The 23,913-nt window shown below is 45.2% G+C and overlaps 1 protein-coding gene across 1 annotated transcript in view; it reads left to right on the forward strand.

Moving 5' to 3' along the window:
• The window catches only part of LOC126442780 (ankyrin repeat domain-containing protein 65-like), a 140,549-nt gene that overhangs the window by 110,390 nt on the left and 6,246 nt on the right, over positions 1-23,913 (forward strand). The gene's annotated exons all lie outside the window — the stretch shown is intronic.

The following is a 23,913-nucleotide window of genomic DNA, read 5'->3' on the forward strand; positions in this document are numbered from 1 at the left end:
ACCGCTACGGTCGCAGGTTCGAATCCTGCCTCGGGCATGGACGTGTGTGATGTCCTTAGGTTAATTAGGTTTAAGTAGTTGTAAGTTCTAGGGGACTGATGACCTCAGATGTTGAGTCCCGTAGTGCTCAGAGCCATTTGAACCATTTGTACAGGTTCCGGACCTTTCCGAACCGAGGTGATGCTAAACTTTTTTTCATATGTTTATTAAAATTTTTTAGCGCGTGCAGATATGGTTCTGGACGCAGTATATAGTGGCTTTCAGTTTAGTCAGTACTGGTAACATTTGAAGCTACGTTGTCTGCTGGTCAGAAGAAACTCATAGCGCCTCCTCATTTCGGCAGATTATACGTAACTGTTTCTACACGTACACAACCAAGTCACACAGAGCACGTCATACTTAACCCGTAGGTTTATATCGAGACTAGAAAGAAAAAAAAAAGACATTTGATATCATTACATGTAACGAAGTCTTTCATTTCTGTGTATGTTATTCACCTCTCGCTGTGTGCACTGCCCTGTACGGGAACTAAGGAAGTGTCTGTACTTAAGTAATGGTAGCAAACTTTTCTGAACGGCTGAATCTCTTTAATTGCTTAGGGAAATAGACTCAAACAGTAAACACGATGAAAAATGTTACGTTCTTCCGATTAAACTACAGCTAAAAAAAGCCGTCACCACATCATCGTAATTGCAGTTCTTTTCCAGTTCAGCACCCTGTAATACGTCAGTATCAGATAAACGGATAATTAAATTGACGCAGTGTTTATAAATTGCCGTGAAAACAGCTGAGGGCCGAACTGGGAAAGGAGTTGCTCCCAACGGCATTCGTGCGTCAGACGCTGTCCGTGCTGTTGTCGACTTAAAATTTGGTAACAGTTCAAGGTTATTTTGAAAATGTCCATCGGCATTTTTCGGGACCGTATCACCATGGTCGTGCTGCCAGAGAAGGTGCCGACGACATCTGCGACGCTGTTTCTCCACGTCGGGACGTAAGTGATTCGACAAACTGCTCTGTACAACAGCCGCTGTAGAGCTTGAAATTATTTTTGCGGAATCTGATTTGTGCGGCCTCTGTGATGACAGAGAGATGTAAAGCCCTTTTGTTATGTAAAAGAATGTCTGTATTCCTCGATTTTTTCGCTGATAACAATATTCTAAATACTTTTGCCTAAAACGGTTGGCGAAACATTACACTTACGACTGGTTTCAACTCTGCTGGCTGCAGCTGCCAATTATATAATTATTAATCGCTCTGTCTGCTGATTCAGCAAAAGGATCGCGCGAGCCGTTTAGACGACATGTTTACATCGCTGTGACGACTTCTTTCTGGGAATGGTGCTGTGGTCTCCTCCACATGTCCGCTCATATATAAAAACAGGCCAGTACTCGTCTTGTTGACTTTGTGGAAACACGTAAAGTCATTTTTGTAGCCTCGTGTCTAGTACACTGTCCGTTCTGCATCGTATTTGAATGCCGCAAACCAAGAAGTTGTGTCAGAAATAGGTGCGCAACCCATATCTACACTCATTTCAAAACCACGCCCCGATAAGGCTTCCAGAAATGTTACTTAATGTGAACAACGTGGTTTCAGGCGGTGTGAAGCTATCGGTGTGAACGTATATGACTCTTGCAGTGGGCAGGAAGTTATTTATTGATTGCACGTAACCAAAAAAAAATTCACTTAATTTTTTATTAATCCGCAACATGCAGAAACGGTTATGTTTTCACTGCAGTACAGAAATCGATCTGATACGTAGCAGTGCTGTATCGTGCATCGCTGCCTAATTTCTGAACTGCCGCAGCCACACCCAACGTCTCACTCACTTGGCAGAGACTCAGTAAATACGCGAAAATTCGCAGCAGGTTTTCAGTTGTAACAACACAGCTTGATGCTGGCCTTCAGGCAAAATTTACCACCTTCCAGTATAGCCAAAACCGTTAATAAATAGAATAGTGTTTACCTCTAGTCGGCAGTAAGAACGAGGACTACATGGATCCACAGACCATTGTCCATATATTGTAGGTATATACCGAGATACAAACAAGAGTCAAAATCACCGTATTTAACAGTCTGTGAGCCGGCCGCTGTGGCCGAGCGGTTCTAGGCACTTCAGTCCGGAACTGCGCTGTTGCTACGGTCGCAGGTTCGAGTCCTGCCTCGGGCATGGATGTGTGTGATGTCCTTAGGTTAGTTACCAGTAGGTTTAAGTCTACGGGACTGATGACCTCAGATGTTAACTCCCATAGTGCTTAGAGCCATTTGAACCATTTGAACAGTCTCTGAATCGTTACTTCCAAACCACAGACGTTATATAAGTATTTCGTCTTTACTCATGATGAAAGGAACAAAGCGACCAACGCAGATAAAAGTTTTGTTCCAGTTGATCAATGGTGCAGAGTCTTCCATTCACTAATATCGACTCTGTAGGGACACGCACGGTGCCCTGTAACAGCGTGAGAGACATTTTTGTCACGACGTTTATATATTTAGCACTTTACAGGAGGACTTTTTGTGATCAGGAAATAGATTTTATATCTTCTTCCGCAGCGCCTTGGCCACACGTATCTCATTTCCTTTTGTGTTCCTACTGTCTTCCACTGCATTATACCGTTTGCGGCACGTCACTCTGTCACGTCACGTCACGTCACGTCAGGCATATATGACATTGCTGTGTGGCAGACCTCGCTCCACCAGCACTGCTTAGATTACGCCTTTTCTCTTTACGTGCCTTACACGTATGTCACCTGTCGGGTCGTCCGCATATGTTGCGCACTTGACAAGAGTACCAGCGCGTGATACACAGTCACGAAACCAGCGTCAGATTTCCACAATGACACCGTAGTGGTTTTGAGCACATTCAGTCACAAATGCAAGTCCAGTATTGCACAACCCGAATTTATTTTCCCGTCAGTTCTCCGTCTCCTGCGGCCGACACAGCCTTTCACCGCCTCAGCGGCTGACCGTTGCTGCTGGCGCTCCGAAATGTTGGCAGTTTAACTGTCTCGCGAGAAATGGCGGCTTTCTGACACAAACGAAAACGGGAATTTTTTAAAAATCTACCCACAGCAGAACTTGGCGTAGCCCACCATTTACCAGATGCGTTTCCATTCTCACATGTGATTCGCATTCCTAGTCGGTCGCCTTTTTAATGCATCCGGACAGTGCTGTTTCGCAGCCCGCGCATTGGTAGGTGTCCTTCTGTCATAGATGCCTCGAATGATGTTACCCTAAACTCCTGAAAAGGAGGAGGTTGTGTGAGAAGGTCTTGTAGAAAACACGTATAGAAGTGGTCAATAAGTACCGTCAAAACATTTTTATACACGCCAATTAACGCATGTGGTACTGTTTTATTTCTCCAGGATCACGCGTGTTGTGCGGTAAGAGGTGTAACGTATTTACTGTCTAAGGTTATGAAGACTTGTAACGGCTACAAAGATTCGTCTTGAGTCAAGGCGAAATCCTAACCGTATATATTTTGTCACCAGCCGTCGACTGTGAAGATGTAATTAAAAAAATCGACAATATCATCTGATCCGTAGCAATGTGGAATATAAAAGCGGTGTGAGAAGCTGTGTTATTTCGTGGCAGTGTGTCCAGTTGTTTTCCTCTGTTTAGACAGATTTCATTCGTAGCTGGCAGCAGATAAAAGAAAAACTATGCAGGACCTTCACGCACTGAACATGTGAGTACAAAGACCACGTTCAAGTCAAACAGCAATTCACTGAAAAGGCAGCCGGAGGTTAAAAGAAAAACCTCGTGTCATCCACATTCTTTTGTGGTGCTGCTGGGCAGAGCCGATGGCGAGAACGAAGGCGACCAGAGCTTCAGTCGGCGGTGCCGGACTGCGTTACACGCCGCCCCTTGGCCTGTGTAGAACTTCGGACACACACCACGCTTCACACCCTCCACCACAGAGATACACATATAGGCGGCGCATGGCTCGATTCCCGCCGTGGTGAGGTTGGGAACCGAGTGAATTAGACACTTACAGTTGTATCTCGTCTGCAGCTGAAATCAAGCACTGATTTGAGTAGCAGATATCTTTGTTGTATTAACGTTGCGCGTGCAGTAGTTCAGTTAACCTAATGTTGATGCGATGGATGTCTGGCCCTGTTGAACGGCAGCATACACTCTACTGACAAATCTTTGTTTTCACAAACGACCGAATTATAGTTATTCGATGAACTCCTGTTCTTGTTGGACTGTGACTCACTCCCACACGAGGGGAAGACCAGACAGCGGTTTCGCAGGATGTTTGTGCTTCACCGCTCGTGCACGTACACCACAACGTCACACAGATTACGTTACTCTAGTGCCGTGAGTGTACATCGAGACTTGAAAGAAAAAAATCCCTAGACATCATCACCATGTTTAACGACGTCTCATTCGTTTTTGCGTGTGTCATTCAGCTCTCGCTGTGTGCTCTACTTTATTTGGGAAATAAGGACGCATCTGTAGTAAGTAACGGCGGTAAACTTTTGCCAACAGCTCAGTCTCCGTTTCCAAACCAGAGACTACATCAAGTCAGGTCGCCCTTACTAACGAGGCGATGAAGCAGTTTGACAAACTCGTTTGGCTCTGCAGTGGTCGTGTGGATTACACATGTAATCCACCTGTGCAAATTGAAATAAATTTGCAAGTCCGGAAGCGACAATGCTTCGAGCTTCTGTGTACTTTAATATGGATTGTTGGCGGACCGAGCGCCGGTCTCGTGTGGTTGTCTCGCGACCTGTTACGTAAGTATTTTCCAAAAACAGTTTCTTTTCTTACTCCGCTTTTCCCACTTATTTGTTGGAATACGTATTACATCTATTCATTGTCTTACAGTTTATAAATATTTGAAATAATAGTAGAATTTCATTGAATTTTAGGTAAATTATGGATCAGAGGCAAGAAGCTCGGATTCTGGCTTGGCTGAAGGAGACTGAGGATGAGGAAGATATTCCCGCCTCGAGTTATAACGGTGAAGATGATGTTGTGGAAGAGCAGAGAGCAGGAGCACCGGTATGAGCGAGCAAGAGGGACACGTGTCAGGTGAAGCAACTGGGAACAGTCCCGAATTCTCACGTGATGAACCATCCCGGAGAAGTAGACGGCTTGACTTTTATACTGTAGATGACACAATCTCGTCATAGGTAGAACTAGAGCTCATAACATTGTATATGTTCCTCTTGGTCCTAAAGGAACCGCACGACAAAACCGCTATCGAGGATTGCATGTCCCTTTTTTTGGACGATAACGCCATTTATCTCATAACCAAATACACTAACATAAAAACAGACCACACCAAGAATAATTTTTCTAGAGAGAGAGATGTTAAACATCAGATCAAACCGAAATGAAGGAACTTACTAGGATTCAGTTGATGAGTTGACTGCTCAAAATAAGCCGATCGAGCACAAGCCAAACTTTTTACCACATAAAACATACCGGAATTGATGCAATTTATTTGACTGTGTCTGAGAAAAGATTTATATTTCTTATCATGACTTTACGATTTGATGATATTAATGGTCGTGAAGTGCGTGCAAAAATTGACAAACTGGCCCCAATACCGGAAATATTTGATCTATTCCTTACAAACTTTCAACAGTACTTTGTTCCGAGTGCTGAAATGGCTTTGGATGAACAACTTTTGGCATTCAGGGGAAGCTGTCCATCTAGGTAGTACATTCCCAGCAAGCCCGCAAAATGTGGAGCGAAGGTATTTGCGCTTGTGTCTGCTCACTACCCCTACACTTACAACTTGGAAATATAAGCAGGCAAACAACCGGAAGGCCCATATCGCTTGAGGAACGAAAGAAGTGATATGGTAATACGTACGTCCTGTGTTCGGCAGAAACATCAATATAACGGCGGGCAATTGGTTCTCTTCGCTCCGTGTTGCCAAGCAGCTGTTTGAAAATAGAACAACCGCTGTAGCTACGGTACGGAAAGACAGAAGTGCCCAGGGAATTTCGTGCGGCGAAAGGAAATCCAGTAAATTCATCAAAATTTGGCTTGCACCCCCCCTTCTACATTGGTTTCTTACGTGCCAAAACCTAACAACAATGCAACAATTTTGATGTGAACAATGCACAATGACGCAAAAATTGACACCGGTACAGGATCTAAACAGAAACCAGAGATAATAACGCAGTACAACCGTACAAAGAACGGTGTGGATCTAGTTGATAAGATGTGAACGCTTTATGATGCATCCTGAAAATGAAGAAGATGGCGTGTTACTGTATTTTATGGTCTGCTTTTCTTATTGACCTGTCTTTGTCTTGGATGAAACCGCTGGCTCAGCGGACATTAGATAAAAAAATGTTGCCAAAAAGTCTGCCCTTCAAAATAAAGGACTTTCTTGGCATTCCTGTCATGGAACGTCAGCCGGCAACTTCGGGAATGACATGGTGGAGTTCTGTGGGTGCTGCAAAGACTGAGGAAGATCGAGAAATAGAACTACAAGAAGAAAATAACGCGTGTAAAAAATTTGTTTGCCCTGATCATTCCAAGATCGTCTGTACTTCTCGTTGGGAAAATCACAATTAGATTTGCTTTTACACAAATGTGTGTCTTTTGAAAGTAAATCAAAGCCAATGATGCTATCTTCCTTAAAACTGTGACATACTATGAAAAGTTCCTTGTTTTTTCAAATATGAGGTCATATGTATACTTTTTAATAAATATTACTGTGAGAAACACATAAAGCACTCAATAAAAATATTTGTAAATTCAATGGCCTCTTTTTTTAGTTGAGAGCATGGCATACATATGTAATCCATACGACCACATACTTTTCTTTTCAGAGCGCGACGACTGCAGCGTTAAATCTTCTGGTTTTAAGTTTCAGTGTTTCGGGGACAGACTGAAAGTGCATTGTCCTCTCTCCCTTTATCCTCAGAAAACACTATCGTCCGATTTGACAATAGAAAGAAAAAGCCTTACACTGGTGTGTACCTCCTCAACATCAGATGAACCAACATTTGAAGTGACGCGGTGTTTACAAATTGCCGCGAAAACAGCTGTGGGCCGAGAATTCCGCTTCAACTGGGAACTGAGTTGCTCGCGACGAAGCGTCAGAAGCTCTTCCCGGTCCTTGCCGAATTAAACTTGAGTAACAAATCGAGATTACGAGATTAGGGCGAAAAACTCGACCGCCTTTTTTTTCGGAACCGTATTACTGCCATCGTGCTGCCAGGGAAGGTGTCGATGTCTGCGACGCGGTTTCCACACATGGAGACGTAATAAATTCGACGAATTTCTCTGTACTCAGTTGACTCTAACACAATAATCGCTGCCCAGGCTGAAACTATTGTTGCGAAATCTGTTCTGTGCGGCGTCTCTGATGACAGAGGATGTAAATCCGTTTTATCACGTGTGCCTCGGTATTCCGCTGATAACAGTAGCCCGCATCTCGTGGTCGCGGGTTCCCGGGTTCGATTCCCAGCGGGCTCAGGGATTTTCTCTGCCTCGTGATGGCTGGGTGTTGTGTGATGTCCTTAGCTTAGTTAGGTTTAAGTAGTTCTAAGTTCTAGGGGACTGATGACCATAGATGTTAAGTCCCATAGTGCTCAGAGCAATTTTGATAACAGTACTGTAAATGATTTTGTCTACACCAGTAGTGTGGACTGTTGTAATGAGTTAAGTCAAACAGAAAATGACGCAAAATGTTAGAAATATGTCGCTCTTCCGAGATTTAACTGTTTCCTATACTTTAGTTGTGTTCCACGTATTCGGGTCTCGTAATATTCCTCCGTAATTTCAAAAGTGTTTGTGTGGGTCGTCCAGCAGTTACACCATACGCGGTGCCGAGAACTCGTGACCGCCTGAATCAGCATCTGAAACGACACGCAGGCGAAAGAAATGTACTCCACAAGAGCCCTGTGTAGGCTGCTCGGCCGATCGCTGCATGCCTCACGCTTGATTGTGATGTCACGACGTCGACATACTCTAGACGTCGATTAACACCGAGTATTCACTGTATCGATGTACAAACCCTGTAAACCACTGCGAAGTGCATGGGAGTGGATACTTGGCATCCGTACCACCTTCCAGAATTTTTCCTCGTTCCAGTCACATATGATGGATGAGGTCGCTAGCGACACGTCACGAATTAGTAATGTCTGTAATGATCACATGACGGTCGTCTGTGAAATTTTGTATGCAGGCTTTCACGGGACAATCTGCGTTCGTCTTCAAAAGTCTGTGAATAGAGCTGTCTTGCAGTTTCTGGCGCGGTCTCCTACGAGTGAAAGAAACCTTCCCTGTGACCTTTCAGAGTCTCTTTCCTCTTTGGTACGGGTCCCACACGCTTGGACCGTATTCGGAGACGAGACGCGCGGGCGATTTGAAAGTTCCCAAGACCGGCACGCGCCCTGCCTGCTACTGGGCCTCTGTGGTGTGCCTACCAACAGCTGCACCCGGCTATTTGCGTCATTTGGCCAATTCCAAGTGTTAATCATTGATACAGCACTCGTACCATACATGCTAAGTGCGTAGTTTGACATTTCTGTACATTTTAAGCCAGGTTACAATCTTTGTACCACTTCAATATCTTTTCACTATTTTAATGAGTATTTCTCCAGTTTTTCTGCGGCTGTATATCAGTAGCTAGAGATCGCAGAAGTCCTCTCTCGGTGATAGACTTTGATGACGTAATAACATCGGCAACCGGGAATCGTTTATCAAGAACGATTCTGCAGCGTGACGTATAACCTAGTGAGCTTGGACTTCTTTTCTTCTGACCAAGGTAATAGATTTAGTACTCTGAAAGATACACCCTTTTATGACCAAATCAGGTTATTTTCGATTTTCTTGTGTCTACCTTTTGTTACAATGTAGTTCCGTCACACCTTGAAAACACGTTAATGATAGCCATCTGTCAGACCCTTTCTTACGCTCCGTGTTAAAAGCCCCGAACGTATACTTTGTCACCGCTCTATTCTTGCCTCGACAAGCGGTCCACGTGCCCTGGTGCTGGCTACATGTCTCCATTGCTGTAGCATCTTCCGTCTCGAAATTCTGCTCTAGTCCGCTCCATATTCCGACCGCATATTAAATCAATCATTTAGCTTTCTTGACGACTATGTGAAACGGATAAATAATTGTCATCATCATCTGCTCTTATAAACTGCGCTATCCGTCGTGTTTAAATGCTGCAGATCACAAAGTTGTTCCAAAAATCGGCGCGATTCGTATGTCCACCTATTGTTTCACAATCATTGCCCAGTGTGGGACAGCCGGCCGGGGTGGCCAAGCGGTTAAAGACGCTACTGTCTGGAACCGCGCGACCGCTACGGTCGCAGGTTCGAATCCTGCCTCGGGCATGGATGTGTGTGATGTCCTTAGGTTAGTTAGGTTTAAGTAGTTGTAAGTTCTAGGGTGCTGATGACCTTAGAAGTTAAGTCCCATAGTGCTCAGAGCCATTTGAACCATTTTTAGTGTGGGACAAAAGCACCTCCCTTCCACTCAAAATTTTTCCTTGACTTACGAAAGGCATTCGATGCATGTTCGGACGGCAGCCTAACCAAGTAAATAACGAGCGTACGCTATATGAGACCACCTGCACGACTGGACTGAAAAGTGTCTACCAAACAGAACACAGCGTATCATTCTGAAAGGAGAGAAGTCTTTAGACGTGCAAGTAACTTCGGGTGTGCCCCAGGGGAGTGTTTTAGGACCGTTACTTTTGACAGTACACATAAAGGAGGAGCTCCGTCAGGCTTTTCGCGGCTAATGCTGTTGTGTACAGAGAGGGCGCGGCGGGGGAAAATTGTAGCGAAACGCGGGAAGGCGTGCAGGGGGTAGGCGCTTCGTGCAGGGAGTCGCGGTGGAGGCTCAGCACAGACAAACGGGACGTACTGCGAATACACAAGCAGGCAGACCCTTTAACAAAACTACAGGACAGTCACTGGATGCAGTTACGTCCGTAAAATGTGTTGGAGTGGGCGTAGAAAGCGATTTGAAGTGGAACGACCAAATGAAATTGATCTGCGTCTACGTCATATTCCGTAAGCGGAGGGCAGCTGTGCTACTGCTGACTGACCCCAACCTTCCGTGTTTCTGTCGCGAATGGCGCCTGGGGAAAATGTCGGTAGTATTAGGTCTAACCCCTCGAATTTTCTCGTCGTGGTCACTTCGCGAGACGTGTGTGGGAGAAAGTAGCACGCCGTCCGACTCTTCCTGGAAAACGCTCCCTCGAAATTCCAGTAGAAAGACTCTCCATGATACCCAGCGCCTCCCTTGTAACGCCTGCCTCTGCAGTTCGTCGATCATCCTAGATCGCTGCTCGTAATGATTACCTTGTTTTCAAACTGTGACTGATTCTTGACAACAAACTTCAGAAGTAAGTGAACGTCGACATCTGCGACTCTAGTGTTCCCGCACGCTGGTACGTAACGAAATGCCGGAATTCCTCTGTAGTCTCTCAACACTGAGATAAATGGCGGTCGTCCATGTTGTAGTTATTGTTGCGCAATCTGATCTCCACGACCTCTCTGATGGCTGATAATGTAATGACCTTTAGTTGTTTAACAAAGTAGCTATACTGCTCGGTTTTGCGAACTGTTATACGTCCTTGTGCTAAGCACAAAACGAAGCCAAATGTTTGAATTATGGCGCGCTTGCCATAATTAACTATTCCCTTCGCTTCATTTGTGTTAAATCTGTTCAGTTTCTTGCTATTGGTTAGTATATATTGACATTTGTTTGTTTGAATCGGCAAGCAATTACATCACACACGCTGGCGAGAGCTGCTCACCGTTGCCAGCTTCTAAGACGCCTTCGGAGTCGTAAAAGTGTACTTTGGAAGAGCGCCGTGTATTTCCACTGATGGCTGTGTGTCTCGCGCGGTTATACACAGTTGTGAGTTCAACTCGTGAACTTAGCGCCACATGCAACCACCGAATATTCACCGTCACGTCTACATCTACATCCCCGTATGTACGCTGCAAAGCACAGCGTAGTGCATGGCAGTGGGTACTTGTCACGGCAACAAGTCTCGAAACGTATTCCCCTTCCGGTGGTGGTAAAGGGCGAGTGGGGAGGCGGCTCCGCGCTGCGGCCGGCCTGGCTCCTCCTCCCTCCTCCTCCCTCCTCCTCTCTCCTCCTCCCTCCTCCTCCTCCCTCCTCACGGCAGCCACGCACAGTGAGCGGCCGGGGAGCGGCTCTGGACTCCTCGCTCAGCATCAGCAGCCGTCTGCGCAACTTCGCGAGCGGCCTACCGTGGGATGTGGGTTGCGTCTTTCTTGAGCCGTCTGACGACTGAGCTTTCTCGACGCTCACGTGACACTCTCCCGCGAGTTAGATAAACCTGTGACGATTCGTGCTGCCCTTCTCTGTATACGTTCCGTAGCCCCTGTCTGTGGTATCTGGTACGGGTCCCACACACTGGAGTATCATTCTACGACGGGACCCACATGTGCTTCGTAACCAATATCGGTTTTAGACTGGCTCCACTGTCCGAGTATCCTGACAGAGGTCCGAAACCGCAAGCAAACAGACCTTCGGCACAGATTCAAGAGAAATCAAAATCTAGCTGACAAACAAAAGCTGAATGAAGCCAAAGTGAGCATAAAGCAGGATAGTTAGACATGCGTCTAATGACTTTGACAGTAAAATTTTGGCAACCGATTTGACTAAAATTCATTACAACCTTTGGTCTTACAGTCAGTAAGCGGCTCGAAACAATCTATTCAGTCACTCAGAGACCGAACTCGCACCGAAACGGAAGAAAACAGAGAAGGCCGAAACACTGAATTCGGTCTTCCGAAATTGTTTCACCGCAGAAGGTCGGAGTATGAACCCACCTTTCAGTCATCGCGACAACATCGAAGTGATACAGATAAAGAGAATAAACAGAGAGTAAAGAACGTAAGATATATTGTTTCATTACCTACCAGATTTTGAGAAAATCGCCCTTGAAGTTCACAACATTAAATCGACTCGAAATTAACTGTATCGACAGATGATTGTAGATTGAGCATTTTTCATTATCACATACGCTGTCCAAAAACGTGTATTTTCCGAGAAATCAGGAAAAGCAGCTTTTTACGACTGCCGCTTTGAGACGCATCAAGGTAAACACGCTCCAGCGAAAGCCGTGCTGGACCGAGTGAACGAGACACGTGATCCGTGAGCGGAGATTACGTGTCCGGTTCCTACACGGATAATGCAGTAGTTGCTTTTGCATACGTAACTTTCTTCGTATTGGAGAGTTCATAAGGTACATCAGTCAATAGGGAATAGTAACACGGTAGGCGAATCAATTATCTCACGCAGTTACAATACTGGAGAAGTAACCTTTTAAGTCTTGCTGTATGAAAACAGCTCCGAAAAAGACTGCTGTGTACTCGTCACGAAGACCCACAGTAGCTGACCACGGGACGCCCTGTTCATGCCGAGAAGCGGCAAAGAGTGACCGCAGATTAAAGAACCCACGCTTCTTATGTCGATCCTTACACCTGGGACCCTTACCACAAGGGTAAGGACTGACAGAAGAGATACAGAACGTACAACGAGGAGCGGCGCGTTTCGCCACGGGATCGTTTGGTCGGCGCGAGAGCGTTACAGAGGTGTTCAACAGACTCCAGTGGCAGAGGGTACAAGAGAGGCGTTAAGCATCACAGAAGGTTTGGAAAGAGTACTTTCCAGGAAGCGTCGGACAGCATATTACTTCTTTCGCGAAATGAGTACGACGACAAAATTCTAGAAATCAGTGCCAATACAGAGGCTTACCGACAATCACCCCTCCCACGCGTCACTTACGAGTGCAACAGGGAAGCGGGGATCAGTTAGTGGTGCCAGAAGTATCCTCTACCACACACCATCAGCTGGCTTGCCGAGTATCAATGTAGATGTGGACACTACGACAAATTCTAAGCTGTGTCTGTGTTTTGGCTGATTTTTTGTAGTGAAGGATACTGAGTGCAACGTAAGCACTGTATGGAACAAATGAGTTGAAGCCGTAAGTTCATGGGTTGTAGAAAAGAAATTGATGCTAAATCAAAATAAGACTCAGTTTCTACAGTTTCTAGCCAACAACTGAACCGAAACCGACATTTTGATCAGACATAATAGGCATATCATTAGTCAGTCCGAACAATCCAAATTCGTAAGTGTTCGGGTAGGTGGTAAGCTGACATGGACCGCCCACGTTCAGTATCTTGTCCAAAGACTTAATAGCGCTGTATTTACTACTGGAAGAGTGTCTGAAATCAGTCATAGATCAACAGGAGAATTAGTCTACTTTGCTTATTCTGATTAGCTTATGATTTACGATGTTATACTCTACTGTTGCTTTTCTCATTCTCAAAGGCTCTTCTTGGCTCGGAAAACGGCAGTTAGAGCAAAATGTGGTCCAAGTTCACGAAGCTATGGTCGACCTATGTTCGGCAGTGTGGGAGTTCTGACGCGTGGCTCTAAATGCGTATTTCAACATTGTTTCTTGTTAACAACTCGGGGTTTTCCCCGAGAATTGCCAGCCTTCACTCAGTTAATACTACGCAGATATCCACCCTGCACATCAATCCCACCTCCTTATCTCGGACGTGCAGTATTCTCCATTTTCAATAAATTAGCACAAGAATTAAAAAATCTTAGCAGTAATCGACGCAATTTCAAGTCTGATCTGAAGAATTGTCATGACTCACTCCTGCTATATCGACGGGGCTACAAGTATAAAAATGAAGCAAATTCATGTGTTGTATTGTTTATTGCGCTAGATATTACTTGGTGACTTGACATTTGGGTACTATTCGTGCAAATTTTATCTGTTATTAAGTTTCCAGACGTTACTTTGTTGTAGAGACTCGTTCCATCACCGTAGTGACTTGCTCCTCTTCCTAGACGTGAGCAACAAAACAAAAATAGATAAACGACGTCCATCACTTTAACCTAGTGAAGGATTCGCCTCGACTGATCGATCTTAGTGTTTTTATCCATGAAAAGGCATTACTTCAAAGTTTTAAATTTTCAGGAATGGAATGCAACACGAAGGGCTCTCCACTGTTTAAAGAACACAATGAAACGGATAATTTGCCATTACTGTAGTTGCTGAAGTCTGCAAATCATTTGGAGAGAATAATTCCAGAATCTTGGAATAAGGTCCTTTTCCTGAGGAAGTAATTCACAGACATGGTAAAGTTATGTTTTAATAGTATTTCAAGTTGGTTCTCTTTTCACTCATTCGATTTCACAGTATTATAACTGTACTCAAAGTTCATCATTATCAGCAAAAGTAGTGGCAGCAGCTTTGTCACGTATCGGCCATTTCATAAGATCATCGTAGAAATACCTGTATTCATGGCGAATATAATCGTGTTGAATGTCTTGATCTTTCTTCCTGTTAATTGCTACCAGTGTAAGTATTTTCAAAATTAGAAACAATAGACACTTCCGGAAATAAAACATCGAATGTTTGCTTTTGCCGTCCTTCTATCTGTTTAGAGGCCACAATACGTGACTATGGGTTACAATGTTCAAAATGAACAAAAAAACAGGGTTAAAATGTTTAGTACGCTCGTGACAGTGCACTGTTGCTGTTTTTATAGCATTCTGTTCATAATTTCCTACAATACGTCTTTCTCTCTTTTCTTGATAGCTTCACCATGTTCCAAGCCAGTACTAGAAGTCATTTTACATTTCACAACACATGCTCGGAAATAATAACGGTTCAACTACGAAAAGCCAAATGTAATATATAGTGCATTAAGTATTCGGTAGATGGAATGCGAATATAATCACCATTGAAAGGGCGCTATTCGAGGAGTGAAGCCCTTTCATAAACGACGTCGCTGTAACTTGTTCACAAAAACACATTTACAATATCTGGAATAAAGCCCTTTGCACGCAAAAATATCTGTTATCTTTCCTAACTCATTTTGTCAAAATTTGCACTAAGGCCCTTTCAAAAATGATTGTTCAATCCACTGTACCCCCTTACAGTAAACAAGACAATTGAAGACGTGACGCAGTTGTTAACAATACACGGCTCTCCTCATAGGCGCACGCCGTATCCCAGCAACGGTTTGAGTAGAGGCGAAAGGCGAGCGAGGCGGCTGTTGCTGTCCCCGCTCGCAGCAGTCTGCAGAAACAGAGAAATGCGGCAACAGCGCGGAGCAGCGGCAGCGGTCTATGAGGAGTCGTCAACCAGCGTGTGATCTGTGCCAAAGCACGGCCAGCGAAATGACTGCACCTTCCTGCGCATGCGTAACATTAATTCTACACTCGTGCATGTTTCATAAATACAGGGATCTTCGACACAGCAGGCATATTTAGTATAATTTAATTTTACAAATCAGTCGAACGGAGTATTCATACGAATCTCTCTACATCTACATCTACATCTACATTGATACTCCGCAAGCCACCCAACGGTGTGTGACGGAGGGCACTTTGCGTGCCACTGTCATTACCTCCCTTTCCTATTCCAGTCGCGTATGGTTCGCGGGAAGAACGACTGTCTGAAAGCCTCCGTGCGCGCTCTAATCTCTCTAATTTTACATTCGTGATCTCCTCGGGAGGTATAAGTAGGGGGAAGCAATATATTCGATACCTCATCCAGAAACGCACCCTCTAGAAACCTGGCGAGCAAGCTACACCGCGATGCAGAGCGCCTCTCTTGCAGAGTCTGCCACTTGAGTTTATTAAACATCTCCGTAACGCTATCACGGTTACCAAATAACCCTGTGACGAAACGCGCCGCTCTTCTTTGGATCTTCTCTATCTCCTCCGTCAGACCGATCTGGTACGGATCCCACACTGATGAGCAATACTCAAGTATAGGTCGAACGAGTGTTTTGTAAGCCACCTCCTTTGTTGATGGACTACATTTTCTAAGCACTCTCCCAATGAATCTCAACCTGGTACCCGCCTTACCAACAATTAATTTTATATGATCATTCCACTTCAAATCGTTCCGCACGCATACTCCCAGATATTTTACAGAATTAACTGCTACCAGTGTATGTTCCGCTATCATATAATCATACAATAAAGGATACTTCTTTCTATGTATTCGCAATACATTACATTTGTCTACGTTAAGGGTCAGTTGCCACTCCCTGCACCAAGTGTCTACCCGCTGCAGATCTTCCTGCATTTCGCTACAATTTTCTAATGCTGCAACTTCTCTGTATACTACAGCATCATCCACGAAAAGCCGCATGGTACTTCCGACACTATCTACTAAGTCATTTATATACACTCCTGGAAATGGAAAAAAGAACACATTGACACCGGTGTGTCAGACCCACCATACTTGCTCCGGACACTGCGAGAGGGCTGTACAAGCAATGATCACACGCACAGCACAGCGGACACAGCAGGAACCGCGGTGTTGGCCGTCGAATGGCGCTAGCTGCGCAGCATTTGTGCACCGCCGCCGTCAGTGTCAGCCAGTTTGCCGTGGCATACGGAGCTCCATCGCAGTCTTTAACACTGGTAGCATGCCGCGACAGCGTGGACGTGAACCGTATGTGCAGTTGACGGACTTTGAGCGAGGGCGTATAGTGGGCATGCGGGAGGCCGGGTAGACCTACCGCCGAATTGCTCAACACGTGGGGCGTGAGGTCTCCACAGTACATCGATGTTGTCGCCAGTGGTCGGCGGAAGGTGCACGTGCCCGTCGACCTGGGACCGGACCGCAGCGACGCACGGATGCACGCCAAGACCGTAGGATCCTACGCAGTGCCGTAGGGGACCGCACCGCCACTTCCCAGCAAATTAGGGACACTGTTGCTCCTGGGGTATCGGCGAGGACCATTCGCAACCGTCTCCATGAAGCTGGGCTACGGTCCCGCACACCGTTAGGCCGTCTTCCGCTCACGCCCCAACATCGTGCAGCCCGCCTCCAGTGGTGTCGCGACAGGCGTGAATGGAGGGACGAATGGAGACGTGTCGTCTTCAGCGATGAGAGTCGCTTCTGCCTTGGTGCCAATGATGGTCGTATGCGTGTTTGGCGCCGTGCAGGTGAGCGCCACAATCAGGACTGCAAACGACCGAGGCACACAGGGCCAACACCCGGCATCATGGTGTGGGGAGCGATCTCCTACACTGGCCGTACACCACTGGTGATCGTCGAGGGGACAATGAATAGTGCACGGTACATCCAAACCGTCATCGAACCCATCGTTCTACCATTCCTAGACCGGCAAGGGAACTTGCTGTTCCAACAGGACAATGCACGTCCGCATGTATCCCGTGCCACCCAACGTGCTCTAGAAGGTGTAAGTCAACTACCCTGGCCAGCAAGATCTCCGGATCTGTCCCCCATTGAGCATGTTTGGGACTGGATGAAGCGTCGTCTCACGCGGTCTGCACGTCCAGCACGAACGCTGATCCAACTGAGGCGCCAGGTGGAAATGGCATGGCAAGCCGTTCCACAGGACTACATCCAGCATCTCTACGATCGTCTCCATGGGAGAATAGCAGCCTGCATTGCTGCGAAAGGTGGATATACACTGTACTAGTGCCGACATTGTGCATGCTCTGTTGCCTGTGTCTATGTGCCTGTGGTTCTGTCAGTGTGATCATGTGATGTATCTGACCCCAGGAATGTGTCAATAAAGTTTCCCCTTCCTGGGACAATGAATTCACGGTGTTCTTATTTCGATTTCCAGGAGTGTATATTGTGAAAAGCAATGGTCCCATAACACTCCCCTGTGGCACGCCAGAGGTTACTTTAACGTCTGTAGACGTCTCTCCATTGATAACAACATGCTGTGTTCTGTTTGCTAAAAACTCTTCAATCCAGCCACACAGCTGGTCTGATATTCCATAGGCTCTTACTTTGTTTATCAGGCGACAGTGCGGAACTGTATCGAACGCCTTCCGGAAAAGCAATGGTCCCATAACACTCCCCTGTGGCACGCCAGAGGTTACTTTAACGTCTGTAGACGTCTCTCCATTGATAACAACATGCTGTGTTCTGTTTGCTAAAAACTCTTCAATCCAGCCACACAGCTGGTCTGATATTCCATAGGCTCTTACTTTGTTTATCAGGCGACAGTGCGGAACTGTATCGAACGCCTTCCGGAAGTCAAGAAAAATAGCATCTATCTGGGAGCCTGTATCTAATATTTTCTGGGTCTCATGAACAAATAAGGCGAGTTGGGTCTCTGTAGGAGAAAGATTAATTTTATGCATCTTTTAATTACAGGAAGGTCGGGCGTCTGCAAATTATAAATGCTCCTACAAAGCTGCCACGCCAAGTGCCATGTTCAGTCGCTTGTTTGGATGATTGTCGACAAGGCTTGTACATCGTCGCGGTTTCTTGAAACACACGTCCTCCATGGATCAATGGTAAGAGGTAATTTATTTCTACAAGAATCTCTACAAGATTATAGATGAATTCCAACACTAAGAACTATTTTGGTTCAGTTCTAGTGTCCTGTTCCACCCGTCAGCTTTGACCAGCGACGTCGTGTGTGGCATCATTGGTCTACGATGCGAAAGATGAAAGTGTCCTGCCATTAAATGTTATCTCTGGTTGTCTTAGGCCGCGCGGTTAGAGGCGCCATGTCACTAATTGCGAGCCCTCCCTCGGGCATGTGTGTGTGTGTGTGTTGTTCTTAGCATAAGTTAGTTTAAGCAGTGTGTAAGTCTAGGGACAGATGACCTTAGCAGTTTGGTCCCTTAGGAATTTCTTAACCTCGTAAGAGGCACCGTGTGCGATGTAACTGTTGGACGACGCACGTAAGCAAATGTGAAAATACTAAGGAATACTACGACACGTGAATACGTGTAAAACAACTAAAGCGTAGGGAACAGTTTATGTTCACAAGAGCGACATACTTCTGACGTTTTCCTACATTTTCTACTCGACTTAACTCATACCAACAATTAGTACTAGTGTTTAAGACAAACTCATTTACAGTACTGTTATCAATGGAATACCGAGGCATAACTAACAAAAAGGCTTTACATTTTCCGTCATCTGAGATGCCACACAGAACACATTTCATAACGATAGTTTCACCCTAGGCATCAGCTATTGTCTTAGCATCGACTGAGTACATAGAAATTCTCCGAACGACGGCATTAATACAGTCCCGAAAAAAAAAAGCGGTGGACTTTTTCGCCCTAATATGGATTTGTTACTCAAATGTGACCCGGCAAGAACACGGACAGCGTCTGGCGCAAGAATGTCGTCGCGAGCAACTCCGTTCCCAGCTGTAACGGAATTCTCAGCACATAGCTGTTTTCGCTGCAGTTTATAAACACGGCGTCATTTTAAGTGTTCGTTTATCTGATAGTTTTCACATCTCAGCCAATATCCCGTCTTCTTCTGGCGCCCTGTTGTTTTCTGGCTGGCCAGTGTATTGTTGAGTTTAATGCAGTACAGTGGCTCTGAAAGTGGGTTTTCCTTTAGAGGGTGTCTGAAAAACAGTCGTTGTGTTGGTTCTTCGCAGATTAAAACGTTTTTGAAGCAATTTGCTAGTAATACACAGTTGTGTTTGTTGTTGATAGTCAGTTTGCCTTTTGAATCTTTGAAGTACAACTGCTTGTACCCTGTTATTTCTGCTTTGAAAACTTTTTAGAATTCCTTGCGTTGTTCTGTCTGAAGTCTGTATGTATACGTTTCCCATATGTTCGTAATTTTGCCATTGTTGTGTTTGATTTTAAATTTTCCCCTCCCGAAACCCCCACTTTACCGCGATATCCCCTTAGAACCAATAATTATTATTATTAAGACTTATTTTTAAGTATTACCGCTATTCCATAATATTCCGCTAAGCATGCCAGGAGCCACTACACGCAGGAGGCGGTTACGCGGGTAGCAGCGGCTGTGTAGCTTGGACTGGGCGGTTTTCAGGTTAAAGGGTCTCAGAGAAACACAGAAAGCGCTTCAGTCTCAAAGGGTGCAGGTCGAACGCAGGAAGAACGTCGATCCAAGAACCATCGGTATAGCAGTTGTTCCGGCCGGAGTGGCCGAGCGGTTCTAGGCGCTACAGTCTGGAACCGCGCGACCTCTACGGTAGCAGGTTCGAATCCTGCCACGGGCATGGATGTGTGTGATGTCCTTAGGTTAGTTAGGTTTAAGTAGTTCTCAGTTCTAGGGGACTGATGCCCTCAGAAGTTAAGTCCCATAGTGCCCAGAGCCATTTGAACCATTTTTGAACATTCTCTGAAAATATTTCGAGTAGTAAGTTCATGATCCCAATTGAATAGTAAACAGTTATGGGAACACGTCTTAGCAACAAATAATCCTGAGCTAATAACGAGCACCAAAACATATACTGAGATCAGTGAACACAGGACTGTCGTAACGAAACTTAGTGTTGTAACTCTCTGACGAAAGATCCGTAACCTAAAGACTGGAAACTTGCACAGGTCACACCAGTATTCAAGAAATCCAGTAGCAGCATTCCATGAAATTACGGGGCCATAATACTAACGTCAATTTGCAGCAGGATTTTGGAACATATATTGTGTTCGAACATTATGAATTATCTCGAAGAGAAGTCTGTTGACAAACACTTCACACGGATTTAGATAACATCGTTCTTGCTAAACACAACTAGCTCTTTATTCACACGAGGTATTGAGTGCTGTCGACAAGGCATTTCCAGTTGATTTCGTCTTTCTAGATTTCCAGAAGGCATTTGACACTGTACCTCACAAGCAACCTGTAGTCAAACTGCGTGCTTATGGAATGTCGTCACAGGCTGGACTGTGACTGGATTCGTGATTTCCTGTCACAGATTTCACAATTCGTAGTAATTGGCGAAGACATCGAGCGAAACAGAAGTAAGTTTCAGCGTTTCCCAAGGTAATGCTGTTCCTTATCTATATAAACGATTTCGGAGACAATTGAGAAACCGTCTGAAGTTGTTTGCAGATGATGCTGTCATTTACCGTTTAGTAAAGTCATCAGATGCTCAAAACAAATTGCAATATTAGTTAGGAAAGATATCTGTATGGTGCGATAATTGGCAATTTGTCCTAAATAATGAAAAGTGTCAGATAATCCAGATGAGTGCCTAACGGAATCGGTTAAACTTCGGTTAGGCGATAAATCCGTCAAATCTAATGGCCGTAAATTCAACTAAACACCAGAAATCACAATTGCGGACAATATAAATTGGAAATAACACTTAGGGAATGTTGTGGGGAAGCAGAACCAAAGATGCGTTTTATTGGCTGAAGATGCAACAGATCTACTAGAGAGACTGCCTATACTACGGTTGTCCGTCCTCTTCTAGAATACTGCTGTGCAGTGTGGGATCATTACCAGGTAGAATTAACGGACTTCATCGAGAATATTCAAAGAAGAGCAGCACATTTTGTATTGTCGAGAAGTAGGAAGGACAGTGTCACTGACGTGACGTGAGCCCGCGACCGTAGCAGTCGCGTGGTTCCAGACGGTAGCGCCTAGAACCGCTCGGAGAGATAGAGAGACAGAGAGAGAGAACGCTAAAAATTACCTGCTTTTCGAGCACATACGTAATTCATACATGTTAACTGGCACAAGACAAATGTCGCGAACAACATACGAACATTTCAGCACATTTCCAGCTGATCTGGAAGCGAGTAACTCATAACGCAAAAATTCACAACTGCGACTGGTCACCATCGCAGCTGTCTCCGCTCTCCTGCTGACTGGTGAAATATTCTTACCTTTGTGCCGAGAAAACTTCCTTGTCCGCACTGAGAACTGAAATTCAAATCTCGTGTTACCAGTCTCTTTAAAAGAAAACTGGTAACTGCGAATCCTCTTTTTCTGCAGGTGTCGATAACCGTACAACCATGATAAATGCTGGGAAGGAGTAGTTAGATTTACTACGTGTCAGAGCCGCGTTTGTCGACCTTTCCGACTCTGGGCCACACCAACTTACGTTTCAAACTTTCGTGACACCCCTGGTTACGACCTTTTTCCCTAGATGCAGAAAAGCGAACACATTATGTTCATACAATACATTTTTATCATAATGCGTGTAATAATGTATTTCTTACGAATTCGGCTATTCCAAGAAATGATTTGGCGATAAATGTTTAAGATGTAGATGTTTTATCTGCGGAAGATGGGAACAAAAAAAACTCAGCCTGAACACACCCTGGAGGCCCAACCGTTCCGACCGGCCACCGTGTCATCCTCAGCTCACAGGCATTACTGGATGCAGATACGGACAGGTGTGTGGAGAGCACACCTCTCTCCTGGCTGTTGTCAGTTTTGGTGACCGGAGCCGCTACTTCTCAGTCAAGTAGCTCCTCAGTTGACCTCACAAGGGCTGAGTGCAGCCCACTGGCCAACAGCACTCGGCAGACCCGGACACCGACCCATCCAAGTGCTAGCCAAGCCCGACAGCGCTTAACTCCGGTGATCTGACGGGAACCGGTGTTACCACTGCGGCAACTCCATCTGCCGGGAGATCAGAATGCATTAAGAATCCTACAAACACACCTGACGTGTTTTTGTGTATATCGCGTCGCAGCGGCTGAGAGACGCTGTGCAGTCTGACCACAGTCTAGGGCAGTGGGTCTCAAACTTTTTGAGCTTCGGGCGCACTTAAAAGGCAGAAAATATTTGTGGGCGCACTATACACACATTTCTGAGGAATATTCTACAACAGTAAATACAGGAAATCAATACTGTAATAAAACAACATTTAAGTCATTTTATTTTCGATTTCGCGTCCAGACTACAGAAAATACAACTTATATTAATAAAACACATACATTATCACAATATGAAGAAACAATTTTTGTATAAAAAATGTCAGAAATTCATGAAGTAAGATTGTCACCCAAATGCGACGGCCGAGCGCCGTGTTGCTTCCTACTCTTCCAGGACGAAAGGCAACAGAAACTATTAAGTGAAACGTATTGAAATGAAATAATGGATTAAAACTAACGATTAATTCAAATTATAGAGAAAAGTAATAATGCAATACAAATGAAACGAACCTTACGTCAATTCTTTCTAGTGTTCATGAGAAACATGAGGCTGATGTGTCCTCACGATTTCTTCAATGTATGGAGATACATTTGAAAGACAAACTTTCATTTCCTGGTCAATACATTGAAGACTTACTCTTTTTTTACATGTAATTGTGGCAAGCGCGGAAAATCCTAATTCACATAAATATGACGTCGAAAACGGAAGTAAAATGTTCAACGACCTTTTAGATATCGACACATATTCTTCTTTTATAGAAATCCAAAAAACTTTACGAGTCAACTCCCTCTGCTTAATCCTCAGTCCACGATCGGTAGATATAGCTGCCATTTCTCCTTCTTCTGTTAATGTTAAGCCGAAATCACCTGAAGTTCCCATGAATGGGTTTCGAATCCAGCCTGTTTTTGACATTTCGAGAGTTGACATCGTGGAAATTTCGTTAACGCAGTCTGATATGCAATGACAGTGACTGAGACCTGGTCGTTACAGTGTGCTGTGCGATTTCTGGAACTCTACAAGGATCTACGGTGTTTGTGGAACATTAATCTTGGTACTTATAAAGACAGAAACATGAAGGAAGATGCAATAAGTGACACTGTAAACGGAATGAGGGAAACTGTACCACACAGTGATGAAAATGTATAGTACTGTATACCATTCCAAAGGCCTCACCGCTGTGGTAACTCCGGTTTCCGTCAGATCACTGAAGTTAAGCGCTGTCGGGCTTGCCTGGCTCTTGGATGGGTGACCGTCCAGGCCTGCCGAGCGCTGTTGCCAAGCGGGGAGCACTCAGCCCTTGTGAGGCAAAACTGAGGAGCTGCTTGACTGAGGAGTAGCGGCTCCAGTCTCGTAAACTGACAACAGCCAGGACAGAGGTGTGCTCACCACATGGCCCTCCGTATCCGCATGCTGTGATGCCTAAGGGGTCAGGATGACATGGCGGCCGGTCGGTGCCGTTGGGCCTTCAGAACCTGTTCGGGCGGTGTTTGTTTCTATTCCATGGATCATTTCTGCAAACATTACAA

Source organism: Schistocerca serialis, unplaced genomic scaffold, assembly GCF_023864345.2.
Source record: "Schistocerca serialis cubense isolate TAMUIC-IGC-003099 unplaced genomic scaffold, iqSchSeri2.2 HiC_scaffold_1407, whole genome shotgun sequence".
NCBI lineage: Eukaryota > Metazoa > Arthropoda > Insecta > Orthoptera > Acrididae > Schistocerca > Schistocerca serialis.